The following is a 15,661-nucleotide window of genomic DNA, read 5'->3' as shown; positions in this document are numbered from 1 at the left end:
TCACCTGTAGGCCTACTGGAGAGGAAGCACACTGACAACCATCAGGCAGCTAATGTGCACATCTGATGCTAACAACCTTTAGTACAGTATGCACACTCTTATGAGAGTGGAGGTAGTGATGCTAAACGTCCATAAAGCCTATATGGCCTCATCATTTAGTGCACCAGAGACCACAACACCATAACAACATATATTGTTGCCATGGAGATATAATTGGATGGAATGGGCCCAGTAAATCAAAGTGGGTAAAAATGGAAGCCGATTCACATTAGTGATGGCTAATTAGCTCATAGCAACGGCGGCTGAGGGCTGTCTCGAGCACGCTGGTGTCATACATCTCATAGGCGTGACTTGAAATGGAAGAGGCACCAGCATTGTGCTTTCATTGGTTGTTTTACCTCTCCCTGGGGTGTACTGGAAACAAGGTGCACGAAGACCTCTTTCACAAAGTCAGTCCTGGCTATAATGTTTGTACACAGCAGTGCTTTATTTTATTTTTAGATATTCTTTTTTGGCTTTTTCTGCCTTTATTGATAGGTTGAAAGTAGACTGACATGCAGGAAATGGGGAGAGAGATGGGGGAAGACACGCGGCAAAGGCCGTCGGGATCGGGAGTCGAACCCGCGGCACGCCGTCAGGCTGGCTTGGCAGCCTAGGTGCCCAGACGGTTGAGCTAACCGTCTGGGCCAGCAGTGCTTTATTGATGGAATTTTTAGGCGTTTTCTTTTCTTTGAATTATAGCTTTAAGAAATGTCCTAGTTAAGTCTCACACAAGATTCATATTTCCTTCAGACACCTTCAATTAAGTCTTAAAAAGGCACAAGATCTTACTGCAAGTATAGCAGAGAAGACCTCACTAGATAAGAAGCCTAATATCTCCCTTGGCCATGGCTAATTCTAAGAATGTGTTTCCCAGAGAAGAGACATGGGTTTGACTCCAGAGTCCAGGTGTGTGTGTGTGTGTGTGTGTGTGTGTGTGCGTGCGTGCGTGCGTGCGTGTGAGCGTGCGCAATCATGAACTTGTGTACGTATTTGTCTGTTTTGTATGCATTACTTAAATACAGTTGGACCACACACTTCCATCATACATACAGTACATCAAAACAAACTGTGAGTGTGTATAATTCTGAACGCATTCTGACAAGAGGACCTCCTCCGCTCCAGAAAAGGCAATGTTTCAGACCTTTGAAATTCAAAATAAATATCTTCCACTTTGTGTCTTACTGACAGCTCAGTAATCAGTCCCTATGTAATTCAAAATATCACACTTAACTCAACTGACATGATGAATTGTGCCTTTCTATTTTATGTCTGTTATCTTTTTTAGTATGTTGGCCCCATCTCTTTTGCCATCCTTTCATGAGCTGTCTTTTTTTCTGGTGACTGATACTGATTCTGGTGACTGTCATTCTAATTCTGAGGGGGCTGTGGTTTTTCATTTACTGTTCATTTATTTTTAATAATTATTTTTGGAAAAGAATGAGGACTCCTACAATATCAGTCACCAGAAAAAAAGACAGGTGTTTTTGATGAATGGAATGGTTAAAATGGACTTTGAAGTTACAAAGTTTGGTTTGTATAGGAAGGAGGCGGGGCAGCTTTAAATATTGAATCGAGCAACTTAAAAACTGTCTGGGGTGTTCACATAAGTCTGAGTAGACGATAAAATGACCAAAAGGTTTTTTTTTAAAGTGATTTAAAGTGATTTAAAGTGATATAAAGTGATATCCCTTTAATATTAATTATACTACTAATGTGCAAATCTTTGTCCACCTGTGTGTACATGTGTCAGTTCACACATCGTGAAAACCGGTGACCGACTTCAAACATGGCTGACAACCCAAGAGAGTGCCCTTGTCCTCATACTCTTGTCCCTTCAGCTTCTCTGAACTTGACTTATCCAAGACTGCGGTCAACTCCCTTATATTGCAGTTTGTATATCCTGTCTAGTGCATGTATGTATGTATGTATGTATGTATGTATGTATGTATACAGTATGTGTTTGAGTGGAAATTACTGTAATCAGTAATCAGTAGATATAACATATAAGCAGTGTATTTACAGTAATTCGGTAACAAGCTTTCTGCAGGTGGTGAAGTGAGGTTAATGACTACACACACTCCCACCCACTAGTCTCCCATCTGTTAACCCTGCTGGGTCACTACAATACATTTTAAAATATGTAAATTAACATATCTGGGTGCATTTTGATTGAATTTACAGTGTATTTTGTTTTTCATAAAGTAATTTAAAATGCAGTCCTACATAATCTTTTTTTTATAAATGCTAATTTCAAATTATTTTCAGCTGAGAGAGAAGGAAATACTAGGGCTTACATTAGAGGCATAATAGCTTCTCTTCTGTCAAAACACCCCCTGTAGTTAAGTGACTACTTCAGCGCCCCAGGTCCATGTTCTTCCAGTATCTCCCTTTTAATTTAATTCAATACTGGGACTAGTTTTGTAGTCCTGTATGGGCACTTGATACTGAATGCATAATACAAGCTAATCTTGTGGTGATGGTAAATATATCACAATGTTGGTTGGTTGGTCAGTCCAACAATCAAGCTTTTTTCTAAATCAACTAACTGGATTGCCATGGTGTGTGATAAACCATACTGATTTTGGTGACCCCATGGCCTTTCCTCTGCATCCTTAAACCAAAATGTGCACAGGTGGCTGTCTCTGTAAGTTGTATGTTTGTTCAACCTTACTCCTTGTCTTTTTCTTTTGTGTATTCTTTTTCTTTTGTGTATTCTTTTGTGTATTCTGTATTTTGTGAATTTTGTATGCCTAATTGAAAAATCATTAAAAAACTTTGATGACAAAAGAAAAACCTTACTGTGTATGCGATGTCGATCTGCATGTTTTGAGGCAATTTGTCGTGTTTGCAATTTCATGATTATTGTAAAGACCCTGCGAAAGAACCAGCCATAACATGCTCCTCCAAGGGAGCTAGCACTCCAGGCAAGCAACAGGCTTGTTTCTTGCCTGGTCTACTGAGTTGGAGATCAGGGTTCGATTCCAGCTCAGGGTGCTAAACTTTACATTATGCACGACTTTAGGGGGAAATTACATAGAAGCTGACTACACCCATGACATTCAGTCTTAAGTACCAGGTCTTATTACTTAACTTAAGACCTGGAGGCGTGATCAATGCCATTTGGCTATTCTGAGTGGCCAAACAGCATTGACCACGCCTCCAGGTCTTAAATTAAGTCATAAGACCTGGTACTTAAGACACACATAATAATGCCCACTATCTCTGTCAGAGTCTCACAGTCCTCAGTGCACTCCGGCACAGAACCTATTTGCCGTGTTGACATCACCGCTCATCATGACACAACTATAATTATACTATTCTCTATTCACTAATCTGGTGGCGATTGTAAAAAAAACAACAGCAACAACAACCATTAATTACAATCTGAACCGTATCATTGTCAAACGCACAAATCAAGAATGAATGGGGTTGTTTGGTGCCATTTAGTTTTTGGGGGGGTAATCCACCAATCTGCGATTCTCTAAAACTTAAGCCCAATAGAACAAAACGGCACTGTTATCAGTGCAGCCTCTCAACATTGTGATGTAATGCTGAAAGCTGAGCTCAGCTGGGATGTGTTAAATGGTCTGTCATCCCAACCAGGATTCTTGTTGTCACAGTCAGCTCCAAATGCAAAACATCTCCATGCGTTGTAGGAGGAGCTCCAGGGTAAGCCCTAGAATTAGACAATTCTCAATTATTCAATACAGAGAAGAACTGGAAGTTAAATTATTGACAAGGGCCCGTGCATTATTGATGTAGCAAGCTGGGACATTTATTGTGACTTCATTGAATGACCACTGAGGTTAGGCTGTGTGTGTGTGTGTGTGTGTGTGTGTGTGTGTGTGTGTGTGTGTGTGTGTGTGTGTGTGTGTGTGTGTGAGAGAGAGAGAGAGAGAGCGAGAGCGAGAAAGAAAGTTTCACATGCTTTCAATGGTTAAGACTTGGTTGTCTGCTGTTGATATTTTTTTGTTGATATTTTACTAATTTGCTTTCCTGCCAGCATTGATTTCCACGTGCTGGGGGCCAGATTGCAAGCATGGAATAGCCTATCATTTCTGTCATCAATATGCAAGTGTGTCTGCCGACCTTGAAAGGGTAAACAAACAAGACACAAGCAAAACAACTTCCTCTGCACGCTTCCTTTCCTTGTGTTCCCTCCTAAGGCTATGCTGTGATAAATAGCACTTCTGTACCACACAGTAGGTGTTTTCATAGTGATACACCAGGCTGCAGATAGCCGCGTGGGGCTGCATCTCCAGGGATTCTGGGATTCTTGGTTAATGTGATGTGAGGCAGAGTTTAAAGAATTTCTAATGAGAGGAATGTCTTCACAGCAAATCAGTATATATAAGCTGCTGGCTCATCAAAGGGAGCGTTAGTGTCAGATCTGAAACAAACTTATGAATATTCCACGTAGCAACTGTGACTTTGACAAAGCTGAAAATGTGTCTTTTCAAGTTGTGCCTATTCCAAGTCAACTTCACAGCTAAGCACATTTACAATTTATTACAAACAGGAAAACCGACAGAATCAGGAATGTATACATTTTAGAGAAGCTTGCAAGACATGCACTGCTGAGTTAATTCTGTGTCATTCATTAGTGTCAGTCTTTGACTGTTCTCATAACTTTCTCTAAACTTTCATTATAATATAGTATAGTACCTATAGTGGTGTGTGCAGTTCTGTATATCCGTATATCCGTATATCTTTGATTGAAAGACTGACATCCTTACACAAAGTAAGCTTATCATCTCCCTTGGAATGGCAAGGATGAAGGCTTTAAACACAGAGCATTTTAGTTTAGTCTCTTGAAAATGTTAGTTATCCAATTCCCTAGGGGTCGTAGGATCAATCCAAACACACAGCATCCCCTCATGACCTGACGGAGATGTTATAATTCCATCGAAATGTTGTCCTTTTTTACTTGCACCCTGCTAAATAAAGGCTTTAACTGTGCGAGTTTGCTCCAGTGCCTTCCTTCTACGTCAAACCAGTACTGCTCCTGAGAGGCACCGGACCAGCCTAAAATAGGCTTGAGGCACGGTGGAACCCCCTTCTACACAACATCCCCTCGTTGTGTATAGAACACTGAAAATTACAAGCTGAAGATAATGAAAGCTGGACTCATCACACCTAAATATAAACAAACAAACCTATTATCTTAAGGTGTCTGCCACTGAAGCCTTCAGAAGCGATATAGACTAGACACTACTGCTTCCTTGGCTGGTCGATGAGGGCATGGCTGCATGACACTGAGTTGGCCATCTGATGATACACGAAAGAAGAAGAAGGCTGGCCGACAGCCCAGCGTATGTCCTGTGGGAGGAAATCTCTATTGGGAACACAGCCTGAAATCAAACCGTCAATTTTACACATGTCATGTGAGCTGCACTGACTCACACAAGGCAATTCCAGAGTTCATTCCAATGCAGCCAGTGTTTCTGTGGGCGTAATTGGATAAGGTGTCTGCTGGGGCTCCACAATGGAGCTGGAGCTGAGTGTTACTGCTGGTGATACAGGGTACCGTTATTTGTTAAATGTAGCTGGTATGTACTCTACAGTATGTACTCCGTTTGTGTCTCACTCAATTTATCTCTGAATATGTAAAACAATAAATAAAAAAATCACACCGGCGCAACAGTGCAACTCCGTGTGGCGGTCCCCGGGGGGTCCGCGGAAGTTCCAGACCCACAGGAACGTGGCCAGGGTGCCGGCCCGTTCTGGCGAGCTGCCCCGCGTCCGAAACGGTCGAGAAATGACAGAGTTACCATGTGGGGGTACCCGGGGGGTCCCTGGGGGTCCCCGGGAGGTCCCCAGAACATCCAGACCACCAGGAACGTGCCCAGGGGGCTGGCCCGGTTCCGGCGAGCCGCCCTGCGTCCGAAACGGTCGAGAAATGACAGAGTTACCGTGTGGGGGTCCCGGGGGTCCCTGGAACATCCAGACCCCCAAAAATGCGGCCCTTTTCTGGCGAGCCGCCCCGCGTCCGAAACAGTCGAGAAATGACAGTTACTGTGTGGGGGTCCCTGGAACATCCAGCCCCCCATGAATGCGGCCAGGGGGCTGGTCCGGTTCTGGCGAGCCGCCCGCATCCGAAACGGTCAAGAAATGACAGAGTTACCGTGTGGGGGACCCCGGTGGTCCCTGGGGGGTCCCTGGAACATCCAGACCCCCAGGAATGCTCGGTCAGCTCGGCTGAACTGGTCTCACACACAAATCGGTCCGTGTGGAAACATAACAAACCTAACAATCCTACAGTGGGGAGAAGTAATTTAGGTCTAAAATGTTAAAATTATGTGATTTACTGTAAAATAATCAGAGATTAACACTGACGAGTCCAAAATGGATACGATCACTGTCACTGTCTGTAAAAAGAATATCCTGCAGGAAAAATAAGAAGGCTGTGCCGATATGTTTGTGGAACATGGATATTCAGTCAGATGCTGCTTAATTTATGCTCCTCTGTCAGGTTTTGCATGGTACAAATAGATCTACAATATCACAATGTGCTGCTTCCGCTAGCATTGTGAGCTTGTGAATCAGCTATTTTTGTCGCACTTCAGTGGATCGCTGCTGTTGACACAGGAGAGAGAAGTAGAGGCAAGCAGCTACTCCTCCTGCAGGAAGACAACACGCATGCCATGACATTCACTAAAAGGTCAGGTGTTCACCCTATCACGGCACCATACTGCAGTACAATAGATGTAAACAGACAAATGCTTTAGGAACATGTAGCCATTGATTCTCAACCTTTTCCATTTTTAAGAACCTCCAGTTTGATATGCAATGGGCCACCGACCCCCTCTGAGAGATTACACATGATACACTCTCTGAGTTACAGACCCATAAGGGTCCATTTGGACTCCTGGGGCCCTATTAAGCAAGTGGAATCTAATTACATATAATTTTACAGTTTTTAAGACGTGGGGGCGGGTGCAATGTCATATTACAATTATGGGCCAGGTAAGAAGCGCTTTCGACACCCCGTGGTGTGAGCAAAACGGCCTTGAATTAGTCATGGGAGTGTTTAAGGGAGTTTTGAGGCTTACCCAATGAACATGTCCGTACTATTCTCTTTACGACACCAGCTGATGATGCGCCCTTTTCGGCAAGTGGTATTACATTTCTGCAGACTGGCACCATAGACATGACATGACTTTGTCACATTTGGGTTAATTATTCCTATTGCACTGCATGCTGTCACCTTTATGCCTCAAAAGAACAGATCCGCAAGCTGTCACAGCCATGATGTGCAATTTGTGCATAGCTTGTAGGCCTATGTCTCTATTTTGTTAAGTAACTTGCAGTGTTCATTGGAAAGTCATTACAGCGGCGCAGCCATATGCTAAGGGAGGGAGATATACGCACATCATCACTTCATTTGTTTCTGTTCTAAGCATGAAACACAGCTGTAAAAATCTTTATTCTAGTTCATTTGATTCATAAATGAATAACTAAGCCTTTGAAATGGCACCTACCTATACCTTTCAGATCGGAATGGAACTGCGCGTAGATACGCAGCATTGGCTGGCAAATTGGCAATCCATGCGTAATGTTCCCAGAATCGTCTAACCCCCGAACATACAAGTTCGTTTGATATTGTTTAATTCGATAAAAATAGAACCATATACCATACAGCGAATGAAAGCAAGATTCCTAAGGAATGTGGGGATTTTTACATTTTAAAAAACGGCTGAGAAATGAGAGAACCATGAGTGTTTATAATATCAAATATTATAAGAATAATATGAAAGACAAACGGGCTGTGAAGAGCTCAGCTCACCATCCCGACAAGGAGGAAATATAGCCTATAGTGCATGCACGTATATGCACTGACTGTTGCACACACGCTCTTTATTTGTTTCTATTGAAAAACACCAGTAAAATAACGTTTATTTTATTTTATTTCATTCGAGTCACGACGAAGGAATGAGTTGAAATGCCATACGTGCGCCATGCGTATTGCTGCGGCCCCAATGTTATGGTCTTCGCTCGTAGCATTTTATTGAAGAAGAATTGAGTCGGGTGTGATACAGCGTATGAAAGCAAACTTCCCAGTGATTATGGAGATGTTTTAATTTTTAAAAAAGGTTTAGAAATGAGCGATATATGACCCTTTATAATCTCAACGAGAAAGCCAGAAAACTCGCTGTTGCCATGTCTCATAGAAACAAGTAAATAGGTCTATAAACATACTCCCTAAAGAATCGCATATAACAGGGGTCTGCAACCTATTTTAAATGAAGTGCCATGTTTTTATTTTCTAGATAGTGAGTCTGCCATATCAAGATTCATTTTAATGACACCACATTCAAATTTCCAGCATATTTTGATTGTCCACAAATATAAAGTTCTTCCTTCTTTTTACATATTTTCTTGCACATTGTTATAATGATCATTATAAATATATATCCCCCTGCAGTCAGAGTTCATTGTTTTAATGAATGAATGTGATGCATTGTGAGCTGGTAGATCTGCTATTTTCAAAAGTAATCTTTGAAAAAAGTGACAATAAGAATATTTTTGAAAAATGTTATTGAAACATTTAAAAACACAAATCTGTCATGGGGGTCACTGGCTTAGTTGGGCAAATGCATTCATCTGGGGGTCCTTGACATGGGAATGTCGCTGTGTGAGGATCACTGGTTTAAACAACATAAGCACTTTAGAAACAAGAAAAGCAACCACAACTACCAATATTTACAAGCAACTTTGCAGAAAAAGAAGCCGCTTATAATAAACAGCAGACATGGCAACACTCCAGCAGCACTCCAGAGCCGCTCAAGTGTCAAATCAAACAGTGCTTTTTGCTTTTAAGACGTGGTCAGACCCAGGCGGAATCGGTATGCGCTGAGTGTTTTTAGGTCAAGGGGCTTAATAGCAAATTAGCGCAAAGCGAAAATAATTAACATATGGACACTCCCCCAATGCTAAATTATGCAGGAACGTGGTATTCCATATGAGTGAGCGCTCACCACGGCTTCCATAATACGAAAAGGCGCAGAGCGAGGGCGAAATCTGTATTACCGCATGGGTTTTTCGTCTTGCTTAATAGGGCTCCTGGAGTCCCTGGATCCAACCACTGAAGTAAGCAACCATGGCTGCTTGTTCATGGATGCGCATATGTATGTTACACTGCATGACTGGAAGGCCATGCAGTCAGATTGAAAAACGAGCTGCATCTCATTATCAGTTGAAACCAAGTGCACCTTTTTCAATCTGACTGGTTTTCCAGTCGTACTGTGACAGGTATACATCTATGCATGGACATGTACGGTGTACACAAATGTGTGTAAGCACACACATACACAGCAAGTTTCAACCACACTTCTTTGCAGATACTGGGCCTAATCTGGCCGTTGGTTGATTCATTGCAATGACAGGACAGTACTGTAATGTAAAGGCCTATACATTTCAATGTGTGTCCGTTTGATGTCAGATTAGTCATGATCTCTTTTCTATAGCTGGGTATTACTTCTCTAATGAGACTGTGAAATCATAGTTCAGCGCATATGCAACCGTTGAATCTGGAAGTGCTGTTGTGTGGCTTGTCAAAGTGCTCAATCACGTGTCGAGTATTGACAGTCGTCTCTGACCTTGGGAGGTATACCTGACGGCAGATACAGTAGAGGCCAAACAAAACAAAAATACAACAATCGATCTGGTCTTTAAAATGAACCACTTTAACCCTGGCGTCACTATTCTGGGCATTTCATATAAGGCGAATATTAGGTAAAAATGTTGCATTGTGATCTTGTAGATTGGTGAAAATAAATGTGTAATGAGAGGAAGGGCCTTCAAGGGGGGGGGGTGTCCCTCCCTGGAGAGTTAAGGTCATGGCCAGGAATACGAGACATCTCACCCCGGTGAGTTGTCTTCACTTTTTGCCATGTCGGGGTGAGATGTCCGGGGTGAGATGTCCGGTCAGCTCACCTCGGAAAGTGAAGACATCTCACCCCGGAAAGTGAAGACATCTCACCCCGGTGAGATGTCTTTACTTTCCGGGGTGAGATGTCTTCACTTTCTGACATTGCGGGGTGAGTTGTCTGTACTTTCCGTGGCACCCATTACAGTAGGCATAATTCAATTTCGGATCTAACTATCGGTTCCTACAGACGTGCGCAGTCACGGCTAATTATTTATTTATTTAACAGTAAAATCCGGTGAAACACTTGTAAGGATAATGTTTGCGCTTCAAAGGCAGAGTCTGACGGCTGTACAAAGTTGCTAATTAGGTCACATTCTCACCTAATACTTCTGTAGACTCAAATGCGTATGGGCGGAGAATTTGGATTCTTGCATATTTAATTTGATGCGGTTTGCCTTCACACTGGCTGTGTCAGGGAAAGCAAGGAAACGTAGCAGGGAATTTTATCAATGTGTTCAGAAGCCGATGTTAAAAAATAGACTTTTCACGTAAAGTGAGAGTAACGGATGCAGTGTGTCGTCGGAGACTTACTGTGTGTGTGTGTGTGTGTGTGTGTGTGTGTGTGTGCGCGCGCCACTGTTCTTTTTTTTGGGCACATGAACGAGGCACAGCGGAGACGGGAGCGCAAAATGATCCGAAGTTTACAATAGATAGCCTACTCCCAGAGTCCCATTGATGATCCGATCACAATTATTATGCATATTCCATGTTAGCTATACAGTTTATAGATCATGCTGAGCTAAACATGTGTTTTAATTTTGAAGTATTTATATTTAAACAAGATGAAGAAAGTCTCCACTCGGATCCCCACACAGTGACAGACAGACACATTAGACACGCATTAGGATTCGAATGAGCCTTCACACCTGCCAAACGAAGCGAACTTTCGGACAATGATCTTGCTATTGCTAGTTACATTAGCATGTGAGAAAAGTGACAGCCATCTGGACTCTTCTGGAGTAACCAAATTGAGAGGGGTTCAGTTCACATTTCTTCAGAAGTTTGCACACACACACACACACACACACACACACACACACACACACACACGAGTGACAATGTCGCTAATGATTGCATATTGTAAAATAAATGTCTTTGCAAAATAGCCCTAAAATAATGTGCTGAATACTGTATAATATCACAGTATAACATTTGGCATATAGGCTGCGTGCTATAGTGGAATTGTGGATGCATTGCTTGATCTATACCAAATACTGAGTTAATTATTTCTAAGTATCTCTAGTCTAGACAGGAACATATATATATATATTAGATTTGTTTTTGGCTTTTTGCCTTTTTATACAAGTGAAGGTAGACAGGAACAACCCTGCCTCCCAAGCTAAACATGACTGGAAAGAGGGAGAGAGAGAGAGAAGGGGAGAGACACGCAGCAAAGGTCGTCATGAACGGGACTCGAACCCGTGACACGCAGTCAGGCCAGAGCCATATTATGTGTGGCATGCGCCTGGACCGCTAGGCCAGCGGGCGCCCGACAGGAACACATATATTAATGATTGCACACTGGATAGCTAAACAAACTCAATTTATTCGGTCTAACCATAACAAGCATAGTTCTAGTAAGTAGAGAGTGATCGAGAGGTTTTTTTCCACATACACAAAGTTACACATTGTAACTCTATAAGTCATTCTGACATTGAGAGCAGAGAAGAAGACAGCTTTATTTAGTTAGATGCTGCAGAAAGTCTGAGTTTTAGGAGACAGAATGAGACAGAAGTGGGTTTTAATGGCCTCTGTGCTATATCAATTTGCTTCAGTGCTGCAGTCTGACTATCTCATGTTTACATTCTTGCATAATTGATAGATTGTACACATTTTTTTAAGCATTGTTAGAGGGGTGTAACAGTTAAACCCATTCTGGATGGGAACCCCTTTTGGTGTTTTAACTAAGCATTATGTTATACTTTAAGCTATTGAAAAATAGCAGATCTACAAGCTCATAGCGAGTGGCGCGCTACGAGCTTGTAGGTATGCTATTTTTGAAAAAATCGTGAAAATGCAGCACAAATCTTTGAATATATTCTTTCTATACTTAACTTTTTTCTATATTTTTTTGTACAAACTGATGTTTTTCTAAACTTTTGATGTTTACCTTTTTTTTATATTTTTTGTACAAACTGCTGTTTGAACTTTGTTTACAATGTTTCTATATTTAAATAAACTACATTACATTTGACCGTACATTTGACTCTTGTGTTATATTCTTGTGAAATATTCAGTAAAGTATAGCTCAAAGAATACGAGACATCTCACCCCGGTGAGTTGTCCTGACAACTCACCCCTAAACGTGAAGACATCTCACCCCGAAAGTGGCCAAAAGTGAAGACATCTCACCCCGGAAAGTGAAGACATCTCACCCCTAAAAAAGCAGGGGTGAGATGTCTTCACGTTTAGGGGTGAGTTGTCTGGACAACTCACCAAAAGTGGCTTTAGGGGTGAGTTGTCTTGTTACCATGGCCAGTGGGTAAGTGGGTAAGAGGAAATACTTCATTATACTGTAGCTGATGCCAAATGGCAATCATGTCAGAGTGTTGAGAGCTTTAGCTGACAAGAACTTGATAATTTACCCTAGTGTACAACAATACATGATGGATAGAAAAGTATTAGCCAGCAGGATAAAGGGTCATCTACTGTACGTATATAGTCAGTTCCCTTTACTATTTTTGAGTTCATGACATATCTTAGAGAGGAGAGACATTATCATATAGTAATCCACTTGTCCCCAGAGTAGCATATCACCGTTTTGCATTGCTATCCCAAATCCATTACCACCCCCCAGGTTAGGTAGGTATATTCACCACCTTTCCATTGTCCTCCAGAAGTTATTTTAACATTACCTCTCCATTCTCCTCTCAAAATCAAATTAGGCACAGACCATTTGGGTCTTAACCACTTAAACCCTTGAGTTGTCTTGAGTCCCCCAGGGCTCTAGGCCCCCTCCGGTTTTCTCTCTAAAATATGTGTGTGTGTGTGTGTGTACAAATTATAAAGTTTGTTCAGAATCGAGAAATGTGTAGCAAATTCTGTAAAGAATCCTAAATACAATATTCAAATATGTATTTTGTTACTGGCCATGTATCTCTGAAGCAATACTCATATTGTTGTAAACTTTCAAATGACAACACTGACATCTTCTGGACATGCAGAGAGCCCACAGCAATGTAAAAGCATACTTCATTCTGCATTTCTTCAGCACATCAAAGAACATCTATAGTGCATATCGTCACTGTCCGGAGGAAACCACCTAACTCCATTTCTGAGGGTTTTGATATATATTTTTCATAAATCAATGCTGTTGAACACCCTCCTACAAGGCAGCTTGATGTATAAGTAAACCCATGGACATGACTCTAGTATGTTGCAGGGACTTACCCAATTCCAACCCTTGATGCTGAGCGCCAAGTAGGGAGGCAGTGGCACTGAGTCTTTAGTATGACCTGGCCGGGAATCCTGCACCTCCCAGTCCCAGGCGGACACTCAAACCAGCTCAAAGGCCACTGAGCTGGTAAAAAAAAGAAAAATTAAAAGAGAAATTAAAATGCCATTAAAGGATGTTTTTATTTTTATTGGACTGTCTCCCATATGTCCTAAAATTATTTATATGAAAATAAATCCAATAATTATGTGAGATAATTGTGATTGTGTGATTAAAGCATGCACAGAGACACCAATCAAAAGATATATTCATGATATTCAATGTTTCAAAGGCTATCATACGAAAGCTTTTTTGAAGAGCATATTACCGAAAGGTTGCTTATCACAGAGGAGTGATGTCATGTTGTAGTTTTTGGTGGTCACCATTATCACCTAAAACTGTATGAATAGGCCTGATTCTTTGATCCTATAGATACAGTGGTTGATCAGTGTAGCTCAAAACTATTAAAAACGTCTATTATTGTTGGAAAAAAAACAAATAGTCTTTCATTGTTGAAAATGTAACAATTGTGATAAAATAAGAATAAGAATAAGGTCGCAAATACAAGTGGCCGAAATCGACAGGTGGCTGGCAATCTGGCATCTCCCTTAGGGTGAAAAGTTCAGTCATGCAAGAGAGACTCGGAAAGGAGCCAGCTTAGGTGGTTCGGGCATCTGATTAGGATGCCTCTCGAGTGTCTCCCTATAGGGATGTCCTCGATGCACGTCCCACTGGGAGGAGACCGCAGGGCAGACAAAGGATGAGATGGAGCCTGAGGGATTATATTGACTCACTGCATGGCCTTGGAACACCTTGGGATCCCCCAGGAGGAAGTTACTAATTTACTAAGTTGCTCTGGAGAGTGCCCACGCGACCCGACTACGGATAAGCAGTTGAAGATGGATGGATTCTTAATAATTTGGCCTCCAATTATGCAATTTCCTTTCATAGGCTAATGATTTCATTGATCCAGTGAACAAAGCATAACCTAATTTTCTAATCTAGCCCAGGGTTCGGCAACCCTTTTGACATGAAGTGCCATGTTTTAAGTGTCAGTGTGCCATATCAACATTATGTTAAATTATGACACCACATTGAAATTAAATATTTCCAACTGATTTTGATTGTCCATGGGCTATACATAACCTTTATTTCTTCTTCTTTAGAAATGTAGGCTACATTCTTTCACATCAAGATCATTAATTAGACTTAACCCAACTATTCCCAGACTCCCTCCCAGTCCCCAGTCAAAGATAGGCAGGATGAAAATTCTATATAGACGTGAGGGGACTAAACGTTTTTGAATATAGTTAATTTTAAAATAAAAAAGCCTGTGATCACTGGCCGCGGCCCCAGTGCCAATGTTGGCACCTGTGCCTATAAGGTTGCCTAGTGCCTACCCCTAATCTAGCCTTCTCTTTCTAATAAAGATCAGTAACAGACTATGACTCAATTAGTGGCAGCGGTGGCCGAACGGATTGCTGAGCGGTCTTGATACCGGAAGGTCGCCAGTTCGAATCAGCGGTCCGACACGTTACAATTAACAAGGCATTGAACCACTACGATGAAATGTTCTATGAGCAGGGCCTGGCTGGAAACAAGTTCTTGAGCTTAGCCCAGATACCCTGGGTAAATATAGTAATCATTTCAGCTACGAGGGGTCATCCCGACCGTTATTGTGCTGGTAGCTCCCTGACTTGATGAAAAAACAGAAAGCACTGCACCAGAAAGAAAGAAAGAATCTAAAGTAACTAAAGCTTACATTTTAGAACCTACAACGAATATCAACTCACTTACCTGTTGGACTGAACATGATTTATGGTGGAGCAGAGCTCCCTCTGGTGATTCGTTCCTAATATCAGAATAAGAAACGGTTACGGCGTATAAATATAATAAGGAGGACAGTAAAAATGAATCTGCCAGGAACAGCCCCTCACCAGGTGTGATAATGTTATATGAAAATGCAAATGGCCATGCCAACCATATGATGCCAAGTTGCCAACTCAAAACAGCCAATTAAGCCAAAGTCACGATGCAGCACCACTGATTCCGAAAACAGAAATGAAAGGGGGCGACTGTTTTTGACAATAGCCTTGCTTGCCACCTGGCTCTGGTCCATAGCCTTCTACTGCTTCTACGATTCTGCCCTGCAGGGCAGAATCGTAGAATTCTGCCCTGCAGGGCAGAATCGTAGAAGCAGTAGAAGGCCGGAGCTACTTGCCACCTACGAACTGTGTGTCCACCCCCTTTTCTCA

This window comes from Electrona antarctica (assembly GCF_951216825.1).
Source record: "Electrona antarctica genome assembly, chromosome: 9".
Lineage (NCBI taxonomy): Eukaryota > Metazoa > Chordata > Actinopteri > Myctophiformes > Myctophidae > Electrona > Electrona antarctica.
This window is presented reverse-complemented; position numbering follows the sequence as displayed.